General features: G+C 38.7%; 1 pseudogene; it reads left to right on the top strand.

Moving 5' to 3' along the window:
- LOC132131859 (potassium voltage-gated channel subfamily H member 1-like) overlaps window positions 1-15,796 on the top strand; it is an 82,198-nt pseudogene extending 66,402 nt beyond the window's left edge.
- The last annotated feature ends 1,095 nt before the right edge of the window (window positions 15,797-16,891 follow it).

Raw genomic sequence — 16,891 nt, 5'->3', positions numbered from 1 at the left:
GGTACAAGCAAGCAAGGGGAACTCCAAGGAGTCTGGCTGGGCATAGCAATTCCATGATGCAGCATGTACTCAATTTCGGTCTGCATGACCGCACGTTTCTGTGGATTACCCTGTAAGGATGTTGTTTTATAGGGGTTACATCACCAACATCAATGTCATGCACACACACAGTTGTTCTACCGGGCACATCACTAAACAGGGTGGGAAAAGCATTCGGTAACTTGATTGTCATCTTTCTGTTGAACAGGCTAAAGATTTAAAGGAAACGGAAAAGGTTTTTCAGAACAGCAGAATTCTTCAGAGGAGTAGAGGAAATTGGAACATCAAAGCACATCACGCCATCCTCCTCCAAGGAGTAATTTGCCACTACACCCACAGTGGCAATAGCGGCAGTCAGCGGTGAACCCTCGGTTTGATCTGCATTCACTCCATAGTGAGTTCTGTCTACATATGTCTTAAGTCGGTTTACATGACACACACGGCTCTTACATTTTCTATCAGGAGTAGCTACAAGGAAGTTGGTGTCATTTAACTTCTTTTCAACCAGGTATGGACCAGAGAATTTTGCTTGTGAGATGGAACCAGGGGTTGGAAGTAGAACCAACACAGAATCACCAGGGCGAAAGTCTCTTTTTACAGCCCTTTTGTCGAAACGCGCCTTCATCTTAGTCTGAGTAGAGGAAAGATGAAGTTTGGCAAGACTTCGGGCTTTGTGCAACCTCTCACGGATAGAAGTGACATAATCGTCGACAGGAACCGGTTTAGAACTTTGTTCCAACAATTGTTCGCTTAACAACTTCAGAGGGCCGCGAACTGTATGGCCAAACACAAGTTCAGATGGGCTAAAGCCAAGAGATTCTTGCACGGACTCTCTAATTGCAAACATTAGGAAAGGGAGACCCTCTACCCAATCTCTCCCAGTTTCCACACAATAATGACGCAGCAGTGTTTTCAGGGTTTGATGAAATCTTTCGAGAGCCCCTTGGGACTTAGGATGATACGCTGTAGACATTTGGTGACTTATGCCAAGTGTTTCGAGAGCCTGTTTAAAAATTCTCGAAGTAAAATTTGACCCTTGGTCACTCTGAATTACTTTTGGCAATCCGAAAGTGGTACAAAATTTGAGCAATTTTTTTACAACAACTTTAGATTTCAATGTACGTATCGGAACTGCCTCAGTGAAACGGGTTGTAGCACATATAATGGTCAATATATACTGCTGTCCTGATTTGGCTTTGGGCAATGGTCCAACACAGTCAACAATTAAGCGTTCGAACGGATCACCCAGAGATTGAATAGGGCACAGGGGTGCTGGTGGAATCTTCTGATTGGGTTTACCTGCCATCTGGCACACATGACAAGACTTACAGAATCTGGACACGGCTGACTTAAGAGCAGGCCAGAAAAAGTACCTGGTAATTCGCTGGTAGGTTTTTGTTATACCCATATGACCAGACAATGTATTTTCATGGGCAAGTTTCAAAACTTGTTGCCGATAACCAGCAGGTAAAACAATCTGCCGCACTTCCTGCCAACCTAAATCCTCTTGCTGGGGCTTCCACCTACGCATCAACAATCCACCTTCCCAGAAGTAAACCACCCCTGAATCAGATGCATGGGTAGCGCTGCTAGCAATTGATATACACTCGGCTAGGGAAGGGTCTGCTTTCTGTGCTGCAGCTAAGTGTTCTCTATCTACCTTCAGTGGGGTTTCAGAGTTTAATTTCTCAGGAGCTACAGCAGGGTCAGGGTTAGGGATTATAGACAGGACACACTCCACTTAGTTAGGACCATTAACCAAAAAGGAATCTGAGAGATCCACCATCTCCTCAAATTTCTTTGACTGGGCACGGGTAACGGCACAAGCGGGAAATGCAGAGGGGAAATTCACTGCCAAATCAGGGTTGTTTGTGGTACTAGGTTTATAGGATACAACTGGCCTAGGAAAGACAGTGCCACCCACAAGGTCATTTCCCAGAATCAGATCAACCCCCTCAACAGGTAATTGTGGGCGCACAGCTAAGCTGACCGGCCCACTCACAAGGTCAGACTTCAGATACACAGTGTGAAGTGGTACATTCACACGGTGCATATTAATACCACGAATTAAAATGTCGTTACCGGTAAACGAGTCAGCGGAAAAAGGCAAGACGGCTGCAGATATGAAGGACTGGGCTGCACCAGTGTCACGCAAGATTGTTACCGATTTACAACTAGAATCGGGAGCTAGAGAAACTGTGCCTTCAAACAAGAAAGGCTGATAACTCTCTTCACTAAGAGAGCTCACATTACCTAGAGTTTGTACCAGTGCTACATTTTTGGGTTTGGAAGCCATTCTTTTCTGTTTCCAAGCCTTACAGTCTGAAATTAAATGGTTTGGATCAAGGCAGAAGAAACAGACACGCCTTTCTTCACCGCTCGCAAACTTACGACCAACTTTAGACTGCGTCTCACTTTTAGACGAGCATGCATCTGCATGCATCAACGGAAGTTTGGCAGATGTGTGGGCTGAGAAGACATTTCTGTGTGTCAGCACAAACTCATCTGCCAACACTGCAGCACTAGCTAGCATCGACACTTTTTGTTCATTTAAGTGAACAATAATCTCTGTAGGAATAAAATTTTTGAAGTCCTCTAACAAGATCAGTTCCTGCAAGTCCTCCAAGGAAGTAACCTTGCAAGCCAGGCACCACTTTTCAAAAAGAATCCTTTTCTCGCTCACAAATTCAACATAAGTTTGGTTGACTGTTTTCGAATGAGTGCGGAATTTCTATCTATAGGCCTCAGGGACAAGTTCATATGCTCGTAAAACTGCAGACTTAACGATGTCATAGTCAAGAGAGCTTTCGATAGGAAGGGCAGAACAAACTTCCTGTGCTTTCCCCGTTAGGCTACACTGGAGTAACAGAGCCCACATATCTTTTGGCCATCTCAACTTACCAGCGACACGTTCAAATGCAACAAAGTAGGAATCAACCTCCGTCTCTTTAAACGGAGGCACAAGTCTTATGTACCTACTAACATCAAAAGTATCACTGGAGGGCGAATGAGAAAACTCCTGCGTATCTGTACTGCCAGAAGATTTTAAAGGTGATGAGAGGGATGGAGGCGTAGTACGCGGGGATGGAACTGGCTTTTGAGCTAATCGCTTTGCTTCAAGATCCAGTTTACGTATTTGGATGTCTCGGTCAGCCTGAGTCTCTACTACACGAAGCCTAATCATTTCTGCCTCACATTCCTGTTTTTTAATCAAAAGCTCCATTTCCTTTAACTTAAAGGCAATCCTAGGATCATGAGACACAGAGCTGAGATTCACATTTTCAGCAGCGGTTTCCGCTACCTCGTCAGACTGAACCGCAACACCACCCTCAGAGTCCTCTGGCAAAATACCAGCATCTACCAATTTCCCAAACAGGTCATCCTTAAGCACTTGTTTTGTAACATCTTTTCGAATATCAATATGGAAGAACTCCGCCACCAAAATAAGATCTTTTTTAGTACAACGATTAAAGGCCTCTGTTGTAGGACAAAGAGTAAACTCAGTAAAGTCAAACTCCATTATGCCTATGCCTGCAACACTTTCCTCCCCACCTACATTTGAAAACAGTCAAACAATTTGAGAGAAAGAGTACTTACCAATAGACAGTTAAAAGACGAGCAGACGAGCCCCCACTTGTTACGATCCCCTTTCCCAGTCTAGGGTTGGGAGTGGGAGTAACAGATTAGCTAAAACTCATAAAGGAATAAATAAAAGAAATGTGGAGGAATCACCTCAGTCCTCTGCTCCAGAAAATACAACCACCACTTAGTAAGTAAATAAGTAATTTATTTATAAAGGGAAGCAATAAATGTCTTCAGGAGAGGGCCTGGCCAAAACAACAAACAAAACAGCAGCTGACTAGCAGGGGGAGTACTAAATAATCTATCCAAGTAAAAAAAGAAATCAACAACAAAAGCTTTCCTCAACTGCCTCACTAACCAAAAACAGGGATAAACATGAGTACAAAATAAAATGGCACCCTCTCCCTACAGCCTCCAATACTAATGATAAATCAAATAAAGTGAGTTACAATACCTCTTAATACCTTAACAGAAATAAAAATAGAAAATAAATGTGCTACACTCTGTGGCTTCAACACACCACTTGTGCACAGGAATACAATTTCAGTTTCGGTTCAAATTACTTAACAACTATTTTAACATTACACCATCAACGGAGGAACACAATGCAGGTCTGGAGCAGGGGAGAAGTGAGCCTCTCCCAAGCTTCTTCTTCTTCTTCTTCTTCTTTTGTTTTATTGGCAACCACACTTAACAGTGCATTACTGCCATCACCCGGTAGCTTGGATCTTGGATCAGAAACATTTCTAATCACCCACCCCCCCACCCCCCAAAAAAAAAAAAAAAAAACCACTGGCGCTGCGTGTTCAGCTCCTCCAGCTTCCACCCCACTTCCCTTTAACTCCCGTAACCTTCCGTAACCTTATTTACCTCCAAATCTACTTACCCTGTCTCACACTATACTCATCCACATCTACCTCTCCCAAGCAGTGTTCCCTCTGCTCTTTTGTAGCAGCCCCATTGCAGCACACACTCGGATGATTACCACCTGTGGGCAATTTGAACTGCCTATCAATCAGAGAGCGGTAGAGAGTGAGAGAGAACACACAGGATACATAACCACACCCCAAAGGGTGGGAAATACATACCTCAACAATTCATTAAAAAAAACATACATCCTAGGGATGTAACACTCCTCATCAAATTTCGCGATGAATTTTGGATGCAGCTATTTAAAATTATGTTTCCAAAAAAGGCATACATTTTCCATAAAGGCTATAAATATGTGTGAAAGCCCCAACCCTAGCTGCTGTAGTCAGACTAAACTGTAAAAAAATGATCTAACCTCCTTTATATGAACTTATTTGAATGATCAAATCCCTTCAGCTTTGTGACTTTTCATTCGTTTTTATATTATTATTATTATTATTATTGTTGTTGTTTTCCTCTTGGCTGTCAAATCTTTGTCCTTCCTTCTGCTGTTGAGGAGTCGTTCATTTACCGCTTTTTTTCCGAGAATGATTTTGACAGCTTTTCATTAATATTATAGCTGGTGTGGGTGATAGCTTTTCTATTTCATCTGCTTTTGTTTTAGAGTTTGTCAGCTACATTGCGTCCATGTGGAGATGGGGCTGAAGCCAGGCTGCACACTGCTTTGTTTAAATTCACGTCTCGTTTCTCTGTGTAAGCACTTTTTACATTGAAGTGATTATGAAGCCAACCGAGCTGGAAGATCTATACCCTCTCCCAAACACAATCCCTATAGCACTCCATTACTCATGTGGCAGTTGTAGGGACAGTGAGCTTCTCTGAATACTAAATGCACTGGTGTTCTGACTGTGCTTTCATGTTCGTCTGTTCAAATGTGTTACTTTTAAAGGGATAGTTCACAAAAGAAGAAGAAAAAAAAAAGAAAAGAAAATTAATTCATCATTTACTCAACCTCCTGTATGCCTTTTTTTCAGGGTTATTATTGTTAATTAAATCTTAAATTAATAAAAATGTTTTTGTTAATTGAAAATAATAATAATAATAATAAAACATTAGATTAAAAACAAACATTAATTTAATATTTACAATTACATTTAAATTAAGAGTGCAAACTAGAAATAAATAAAAACAGAAATAAAAATGAACCTGAAAATTATTAATAACGAAATCGCTCACAATTAAACTAAAAAACATAATTTTTTTAAAATTAAATGTCATATATAAGACTGCATATGTATGGATTCTCAAATCAATAAAGTGAGGGGAAATTTGATATAGAATAGAATAGAATAGAATAGAATAGAATAGAATAGAATAGAATATGAACTATATAGCTGTTTGTCTGTAAGCCTGTTCACAACAAGGATGATTACTATAACGAAAAAGTTTCAATAACAATTCTAATTCTATGTGAATAATGAAGTTCACAAGAAATACAATGACAAAAGACAGATAATGACAGAAGAAAGATAATGTTGGAATTTTTTTAAATAATTAATACATTTTTTAGCTGAAATATCAAAAAAAATATATACATATATACTGGTCAATCATATTTGCAGGTCTTATTTATTGAGGTTTGCTCAAGTTCATTCCTGAATTATACTGTCTACCTACCTACCTATATATCATAGACAGACAGACAGACAGACAGATAAAAAGATTGCACTCTAAAAACTGCTGGGTTGAAAACAACCCAATTTGGGTTATTTTGGCAACCAAATGCTGGGTTATTTTAACCCAACAAGTTAGATTATTATGTTCAACCCAGCATGCTGGGTTGCTTTTTTATGGTTTAAAATGACTACATTGCTGGGCTAAAATGAACCCAAATTGAGCTGGGCATTAAACCTACAAATCTTGTTCATTTTAAAATCAAAAGGTAAATATTTATTAAAAATGAGAAAACATTCAAAAAGTAACATGCATGTAAGAAGAAATGCAGAAAAGTATGGCATTAACAGCTACATTGTTAAATATAGTATAGTATAGTATAGTATAGTACAGTACAGTATAAATAAAGCATTGAACATTTGTTGAATATAACTTTTAAAATCAAATTAGTCTTTTTTGTTAAATTTGATATATTGTATAGGGGTGACCCCGAATAGTCGACGAATCGATGCTTTGATTCGAGGAGCCTGATTCGACTACCAATCTAACAGTCGAATATTTGCGGGGTGTTATTGATTCTGCCATTTTGACTATATGGGGGAGCTCAAATGTCTGATTTCACATAGAACTACCGGTTTTATCCCAATATGTTAATATACAGCTTATTATGATAAAGCTGTAAGAATCTAAAAAGAAAGAAGCTTCAAATTAATATTTTAAAGTTCGTGAATAAATCCAACCACCCCTATAGATTTATGTTTAACTCTCCATAATCCGTGACCGACAGAGGAGCATTTTGACGTAAGGGATTTAAAACACAGAGCTGGATTTTTTTCTTAAACAGGCAGGGTACAAGTGATTTCAAAACATTTCAGCTGGTGTATATATATTGTGGATATATTATTTACATTATTTTCAATGCTCTGTGTGAATGAATAAATGGCAGAGACGTGCGGGTTTGTTTACTACATAGACTGAAATATAACATAAATACATAAACAACATCACCAGACCTGTTCTGAGTCACTTCACAAGCATTTTATAGTTTCATTTGAGTAAAACCAGTGTCAGTTAAAAGGTACTTTATTTTTACATAAAGGCATTGTGCTACAAATATTACTTTTATTTAGTAGAATGTATGTGATACTGCTACTACTGTTGAAAAAATATATAAAACTTATTTTTTAAAGAAATAAATCACACAATATTTCTTCCATGTTTACATTTTAATAGCAAATCCCCTTTATTTACGAAAAAATAAAATGTGTTGAAATTTTATTAATAAACCCTTAAGGATCCAGGTTTTTTTTTGGAAAAAACGCTGTATTTTGACTTGAAAGGGCTTAAAGATAGAGATCTACTGTCAATTAGAAAAATGTTTGGCATGATCGAATGTTTATGTGGGGTGTAAATATACTAATCTAATTTGCATATTATGACATCACCATCTCAAATTTCATAATATTCAGGAAATATTACATATTGAATTGATGTTAGAAATTATTTGCATGTTTTTTTGTGTGTGTGTGTGTGTGTCTTTTTCATCCTCGTTCCAAATGATCAGAAAACAGGAAGCCAACAATAAAACAGGAGAAAGTATTATATTATCATTACTACACTATATAGTAGTAAAACGCATGTGAACAGTAGCCTACTTTTTGATCAGTTCATCAGTAATATTCAGGAAATAATAGATATTGAATGGATGTTTGAACTTATTTGCAAGGTTTTTTATTTTTTATTTTGTTTGTATTTGATTGTTGTTGTTTTTTGTTGTCTTTTTATTCTCATTCCAAATGATCAGAAAAATATATTACTGTGCCATAGTAAATTACATGTGCCTATTTTTTGATCAGTTGACCAGCTATCTGCACAATCAGGAATCTATGTGACACAGTTCGTAGACAAATTACATTTGGGTGAAACTTGTTTACTGTTTTTCATAATTATATTACTTGTAGAAAAACACAATTGTAAATAAGTATAAAGAATGTGTCACGCTTGTAATGGAGGACAGGAGGCAAATTCAAGTAAATGAAGTTTATTGAAGGGAGGTTGTGATGAATGGATGTTGGAGAGTGACGCAGGGACCTCGACGGCAGCACAGACAGGTGAGTGGGTGATTTGAGTGCGTTGGTAGAGGTGATGGTGGTGATAGATCCGTGAATGGTGGCGGTAATCCAGAAGCGGCCGAACAGGAAACAGAGCATGAGCAGGAACACTGAAGGGCGAACAGACATGAACAGCGAGGACCTCAAACAACGATCTGACAAACAAGAGATGAAAGACAGGGCATTAAGTAGACTGTTGGAATGAGCTGCAGCTGCCGCTGATCAGATGATCAGCGGTAACACCCACATGAAACAATCAACATGACGTAACATGAACACAGCAGGAGATGGTGCATTCATGAACCGTGACAGAATGGTATTGGTTTTATTTTTATTGCAAATTTTTATTTTATTTTTTATTTTTTAGCATATTTTTGTGTTTTGCTTTGGTGCTGAAATTGGTACCAAGAACTGTGGATTTTCACTGGTATCGGTACAAATACTGAAATTGTGGTACCGTGACAACACTACATGCAAAGCATTACTTTTAACAATTACCACTTCAACAGCCTCAAAATAATTATGCTAGTCTTTATTACATAATTTAGGTTAAACGCGAAAAATAAGATAAATTACCATGAGTGTAACTGTAACCATAACAGTCTATTAACACCTCAAAAAGTGCAGATATTGTACAATATTATGTAAATATGACAAAAGACACTCACAGATGTTATATTAAAAGTATCTCTTCCATTCAGTAAAAGAGGCCATTAAGACCTCCGTTTCTGAGGCGAAAACCGCGTCCGCGCATTTTTCAATATAAGCTCTTTTATTTCCGCCTTTCATGAAACCTTAAAATACTCCCAGACATAAACAATGAATGATAACATTACATTTGAATCTTTACTTACCATAATGTCTTTCACTCGCTTCTCGCTACTTTCACGCTGAGAAAATGGTGGCTTCTCCAACTGGTGTCGTCCTATGTTGATGTGACGTGCGTCAGAGAGCTGCACGGGTCCGATTTTATAAATCCGCACCCATCCGTACCCGCAGTGCTTAAAACCGCATCCGACCTGTTTTCCGACAGCAGCACTAATTAAAATCCGCACCCGACCCGACCCGCTTAAAATAGAACCGACACCTGACCCGCACCCGAAATCAAATCAGTTAAGCCAATCACATTAGACACACTTTTTTCAAATTTTATTGCCAGGTCATACAGAAGTTATTACATGGCCTTTGGCATTAACACAAGGACAACCTCAGCCGAAGCTGTCAAAAAAACTGGTACATAAAGAACATGGCTAACGTTACCACAAAACTGAGTAACGCAATTTCGTCTAGCCTACATCAGACAATTTTGGGTTCAAACAAGCCCTGTTCAGCACACATAGGCTACTTAGCAGTGTTAAATTAAACAATAACAACAGTGTAGGCTATGTGATGGGCTTCTTTTAAATGGAAGAAAAGTCCAGTTGTATGCAAATCCTAACAAACGCTACATACACCGCCTGTGAATTATTTCAGGACTCTAACGTGCATGCTCTCCTTCACATTCCCCACCCAGCGCCGCTGGGTTATAATCAAGACCAATTTTCAACCCACTTCCTACCCAGTGGTCTCAACCCAGCATTTGGGTTGAAAAAACAACCCAGCATTTTTAATGAGTACACATTTACACTCACCTAAAGGATTAGTAGGAACACCATACTAATACTGTGTTTGACCCTCTTTCACCTTCCGAAGTGCCTAAATTCTATGTGGCATTGATTCAACAAGGTGCTGAAAGCATTATTTAGAAATGTTGGCCCATATTGATATGATAGCATCTTGCAGTTGATGGAGATTTGTGGGATGCACATACAGGGCACGAAGCTCCTGTTCCACCACATCCCAAAGATTCTCTATTGGGTTGAGATCTGGTGACTGTGCCATTTTAGTACAGTGAACTCATTGTCATGTTCAAGAAACCAATTTGAAATGATTCGAGTTTTGTGACATGGTGCATTATCCTGCTGGAAGTAGCCATCAGAGGATGGGTACATGGTGGTCATAAAGGGATGGACATGGTCAGAAACAATGCTCAGGTAGGCCGTGGCATTTAAACGATGCCCAATTGGCACTAAGGGTCCTAAAGTGTGCCAAGAAAACATCCCCCACACCATTACACCACCACCAGCCTGCACAGTGGTAACAAGGCATGATGGATCCATGTTCTCATTCGGTTTACGCCAAATTCTGACTCTACCATCTGAATGTCTCAACAGAAATCGAGACTCATCAGACCAGGCAACATTTTTCCAGTCTTCAACTGTCCAATTTTGGTGAGCTCGTGCAAATTGTAGCTTCTTTTTCCTATTTGTAGTGGAGATGAGTGGTACCCGGTGGGGTCCTGCTGTTGTAGCCCATCCGCCTCAAAGTTGTGTGTGAGTGGTTATTTCAGTCAAAGTTGCTCTTCTATCAGCTTGAATCAGTCGGCCCATTCTCCTCTGACCTCTAGCATCAACAAGGCATTTTCGCCCACAGGACTGCCGCATACTGGATGTTTTTCTTTTTTCACACCATTCTTTGTAAACCCTAGAAATGGTTGTGCGTGAAAATCTCAGTAACTGAGCGGATTGTGAAGTACTCAGACTGGTCCGTCTGGCACCAACAACCATGCCATGATCAAAATTTCTTAAATCACGTTTCTTTCCCATTCTGACATTCAGTTTGGAGTTCAGGAGATTGTCTTCTTCTTCTTCTTCTTCTTTTGTTTTATTGGCAACCGCACTTAACAGTGCATTACTGCCATCACCCGGTAGCTTGGATCTTGGATCAGAAACATTTCTAATCACCCCCCCCCCCCCCCCCCCCCACAAAAAAAAAAAAAAAAAACCCACTGGTTTCAGCTCCTCCAGCTTCCACCCCGCTTCCACCCCACTTCCCTTTAACTCCCGTAACCTTCCGTAACCTTATTTACCTCCAAATCTACTTACCCTGTCTCACACTATACTCATCCACATCTTCTACCTTTCTCTACAAGCCTAAATACATATTAATCCTATATTCTCTTCATTAAACCAGTATTATTCAAAAACTGAAACAACACATTAACCATACTATTTCCTATATCTGAGTCTAATATATTCTTTAATGTTAACTCTTTCCCTTCATTCTTCCATAATTCTTCTCTTAACACTTCTCTTTCTTCATCATACCCATTACAATTAATAATCACATGTTCTACAGTTTCACTCTGTCCACATTTCTCACACAAACCTGTTGGATGCTTAGATATTAAGTGTAATGTTTTATTCAAACCGGTATGTCCCACCCTTAGTCTTGTAATTATACTTTCCTCCCTTCTATTTCTCCCTCTTTTTCTACCTTTTCCCACTTTCTTTTGTATTGCATATAAATGTCTCCCTTTACTCTCATTATCCCAATATTGTTGCCACTTTTTACTCATTTTCTCTTTTATTACTGATTTAATTTCTTTTAAACTATGTTGTAACTCAATGTCTACCATCTCTTCATCTACTGCTTGTTTAGCTAATTTATCTGCTTCCTCATTGTCTTTAATTCCCACATGCGCTGGGACCCACATAAACTGTACCTCTATTTTAATTTGGTTCAATTCAAAGAGATTTTGAAGAATTTCCATGATTAAATCTGGTCTTGATTCTGACTTTTGATTATCAATACTAATTATTGCTGAATAAGAATCTGAACATATGACTGCATTTTGAATTTTCCTTTCCTTAATTATTTGTACTCCTAGCAGAATAGCCATCAACTCACCTGTATACACCGACAAATGATCACTAATTCTAGCTTTTTTCTTCACCATTAACTTTGGCACATTGACTGCCACTCCTATTCTACTTCCTTTTTTAGAAGCATCTGTGTATATCTGTATATTATCTCCATACGTTATTCTTAAATACTCATTTGCTCTCATTACTTCCATCTCATTATTTCCTTCATTCTGTCTTATCTTCAGTAATGTTAAATCTACTACCGGCTGAGGAATAATCCATATAGGAGTATGCATATATATTACTCTTGGTACACATCTATAATTGTCTATCCCCATCTCCTTAATATCTTCTTCTACCACCCACCCAAAACTCTTATGTTTCTTCATTCCTTGTTCCCAACATTTTCCTAATACTTTCCTTGTTGGATGTACCTCATTCTGACTATTAAGATTTGTCCAATACACAGCCATTAACTGTTGTCTTCTAATATTAAGCGGCATTTCATTTATCTCTATTTGCATTGCTGCTATAGGTGTTGTTGGATATGCTCCACAGCAAATTCTCAATGCCTGTGCTTGAATTCTATCCAATTTCTCTAACTGTGACTTTGCTGCCAACCCATATGCTATACTTCCATAATCTAGTACAGATCTTATCATTGCTATATATACTGTTTGAAGTGCCCCTCTATCTGCTCCCCACTCTTGTCCTGCCATACATTTCATTATATTTAACACTCTTTTACACCTATTCACTATCTTATCAATATGTTCTTTCCATGTAAGTCTAGTATCTAGCCACATTCCCAAGAATCTAACTGATGTTACTCGTGCCATATTCCTGTTATATATCCTTAACTTCCATTCATTACCTACTTTCTTGTTGGAAAATATTATAACTTGTGACTTCTCCACCGATAGCTTAAATCCCCACTTATATGACCATTTAACTACCTCATCCACAGCCTTCTGCATTTTCCCCATAATGAACTTATTGTTTCTCCCTCTGAACCACAAAGCCCCATCATCTGCAAACAGTGATCTACCAACACTCCTATCCACCTTACTAAATATATCATTTATCATTATTATAAAAAGTACTGGACTTATCACACTTCCCTGAGGAGTACCATTTTCTATTATTCCTGGAGATGATATAGTATCTCCTACTCTCACCCTTATTACTCTTTGCTTAAGAAAGTCATTAACCCAATTAAACATTCTTCCGCCTACCCCCATCTCTTCCAACTTAATCATCAGACCCTCCCTCCATAACATATCATAGGCTTTTTCAATATCAAGAAACACAGCAATTACTGAAAAGAGGAGCGACGACAGTGAAGGACGAGAGAGGACCAGGCCTGGGCTTTGTTTTGTGTTTGGTTTTGTTTGTGCGCGGCAGTTGTCCGTGAGGGGCTGTCGTGCTGTTTTGTGTTTATTTTATTATTAAAGTTTAATTGGAATGTCTGCCGGTTCCTGCCTCCTTCTTACCGTGATTGTGAAGTTTTTATATTGTTACAGTATGGAAGCCAAGATTCCTTTGACAGTGGCCTTCAGCTCATCTGCATTTTTTGGTCTCTTGTTTCTCATCTTCCTCTTGACAATACCTTATAGATTCTCTATGGGGTTCAGGTCTGGTGAGTTTGCTTGCCTGTCAAGCACACCAACACCATGGTCATTTAACCAACTTTTGGTGCTTTTGGCAGTGTGGGCAGGTACCAAATCATGCTGAAAATTTCTTGGTAAACAGGTGCAGTGACTTTGGTTTTCAAAAAACACAATGGACCAACACCAGCAAATGACATTGCACCCCAAATCATCACAGACTGTGAAAACTTAACACTGGACTTCAAGCACCTTGGGCTATGAGCTTCTCCACCTTTCCTCCAGACTCTAGGACATTTGGTTTCCAAATGAAATACAAAACTTGCTCTCAACTGAAAAGAGGACTTTGGACCACTGGGCAACAGTCCAGTTCTTCTTCTCCTTAGCCCAGGCAAGATGCCTTTGATGTTGTCTATGGTTCAGCAAATTCCTTGACACAACTCTGTGTGGTGGCTCTTGATGCCTTGACCCTAGCCTCAGTCCATTCCTTGTGAAGTTCACTCAAATTCTTGAATCGAATTTGCTTGACAATCCTCATAAAGCCTGTGGTTGACTCGGTTTGTTGTGCATCTTTTTCTTCGACACTTTTTCCTTCCACTCAACTTTCTGTTAACATGCTTGGATTTAGCACTCTGTGAACAGCCAGCTTCTTTGTTAATGAATGTTTGTGGCTTACCCTCCTTGTGAAGTGTGTTAATGATTGTCTTCTGGACAACTGTCAGATAAGCAGTCTTCCCCATGATTGTAGCCTAGTGAACCAAACTGAGAGACCATTTTGAAGGCTCAGGAAACCTTTGCAGGTGTTTTGAGTTGATTAGCTGATTGGTATGTCACCATATACTAATTTGTTGAGAATGTGAGCCAAAATCATCACAATTAAACTACTTCAGTCTGTGTACATCGAATTTATTTAATACAAAAGTTTCAAAATTTGAGTTTTACTGAAATAAATGTACTTTTATACGACATTCTAATTTATTGAGATTCACCTGTATTAGAAAACCTGGCACAGAGCAGGATTAAAGCTTAAAATAAATATTATTCACATACACACACACTATATATTTAAGCTTTAATTCCTGCTTTGTGCCAGGCTCTCTAATACTTTAGCTATTAGCAAAATTCAGACCAACGGTCATTATTTGCTTAAAATCTTGCCCTCTGCCCAAGCTCTCAAATATAATTTATGTTGTATTCAACACATTCAAATGCATCTTCTGTATTTTGGTAATCACATGATGTATTTAATGCGAACCTGAAAAAAAACTGGATGTTTTTCAAGTAATTTTCTTCATGTAAAGCTATCATATAATCTGTTCTTTAAAAACTGAGTTCATCCTCATTTATAATATAACCTTCTGTTTGAATCACACAGATCCTCTTCCGTAAAATGAGTGATGCCAAACGGGAGGAAGAGGAAATGCTGCGAAGGAAGAACGAAGCACCTCTGAATCTTCCTCCTGATCACCCTGTGCGGCGTCTCTTCCAGCGATTCCGTCAGCAGAAGGAGGCCCATCTGGCAGCGGAGCGAACAAGTCAGGGAGAGAAGGATTTAGAGAGAGGCAAAGCAGAGACTGTGGTACACAAGATCATGTCAACAAGCATTGTCACAAACACTGAAAGTCCAGCCACACCGATTACCTCTGTGTCCACCTCCTCATCATCTAGAACTTCATGTCGAACCAAACTTCACACTCCTGTGGCCCCTACTGGAAACTGTACAGGAAACAAGTCAGCAGAACCTCCCAAAAACAAAGGCTGGGGTCGGTTTAAAGATGCCACTGCCAAGTCTGATCTCTCCTGGTGTTCTGTGTCCAAAGCCGAGTCCATGGAGATGCTTCCAGACAGAACTAAGTCGCAAGACCAAATGTCCCTCAAGAAGACAGACTCGTGTGACAGTGGCATAACCAAGAGCGATCTGCAGCTCGACAATATGGGAGACGGGAGTGCTAGAACCCCTCAGAATCAGAGCCCTTTGCAGCCCGAGGGCAAGCAAGCCTTTTGCCCCATTCCAGAACAGATTCTTCAGACCTGCTTTATGGAACTGAAGCAGGAGCTGTGAGGAGACATCCACTCGCTCAGCAGCAGAATGAGTGCACTAGAAGGCCAGCTCGCTGAGATGCTCCAAGTTCTCAAAGACAAAACGACCTCAGGATCTTCAAACCTGTTTGACTTTTCAAGGTCAGACTCTCCAGATTTAGAAAAGGATGACAAAATTTTCTCCTAAGTAGGTTTGATGTCTGATGTGGTGGGTTGAAGGGAAACAGGGGTTTGGTCCTGTTATAGTCAAAGCCAAACGGCCCTCAACTAGTATATTTCTTTTTTTTAACCTTTTGCTGCAGCTTTCACATATAAAAAAAAAAATACTGACATCAGTGGTTCCGTGAATAACATTTAAAGCAAAAGTTAACCAAAAAATAAAAACTTATTGAAAATATATTCATTCTCAGTACATACAAGATGTAGATGAATTTGTTTCTTCATGAGAACAGATTTGGATACATTTAGCATTACATTACTTGGTAATGCTGAAATGCTTCGAAAAAATTTTTTGCCCTTAGTGGAACAAGAATTATACACTTAACTTTAAAATCAACACATAAATATATGGATGAATACTGTATATGGAACTTCCATATTATGGAATATAGCAATGTAATGGAAATCAATTTTCACATTTTTGCATTTTTGTCTAAATCTACATATATTTGTATCTGTGAAATGTACAGCTGCCATCTATCTTACTCTCACTTCTGTTTTTACTGTCAAATCATATACTGTATGTCTGATCATTTCAATTCAGTCAAGCAAAATGTGACAATTTATGAATGATTTCAGCTCATATTTTATGGATAGGCCGTTTTTGCGACCTTGCACATGAACATATTGTTAAAGCCACATTTCAAAAGTCTTACTAAAAAAATCATAATCCTGCTTATTGTTATGTTTGGGACTGACTGACTGAGAGCTTGGGTACTGTATGATGAATATAAGTTTTTTCACAGCATCATTTTGGAACCTTTTTTTAACTATAAAATACTGTATCCTGTAAATGTGACTAAATACTGTACTCTGTATAATGGGAACATATGCAATATAGCAATAGTGACAAATGCAAAATAACCAAAATTCCCCTGTCTGTGAATCCTTGGTGGATGTTAAATACATTGCACTTGTTTCAGTTTCATAGCTCTGGTTCTTTTATTTTAGATAAATTTTGGATTAACTTCATTTTTAAAGGAAACGGTTAAGGGAAACTGTTATGCTAAATTTGGGAATATCACAAGGTGCATTTTTGTCCTGTATGTACCATCTTAACAGA

The sequence above is a fragment of the Carassius carassius genome, chromosome 48, assembly GCF_963082965.1.
Source record: "Carassius carassius chromosome 48, fCarCar2.1, whole genome shotgun sequence".
NCBI classification, from domain to species: domain Eukaryota; kingdom Metazoa; phylum Chordata; class Actinopteri; order Cypriniformes; family Cyprinidae; genus Carassius; species Carassius carassius.
This window is presented reverse-complemented; position numbering and strand designations above follow the sequence as displayed.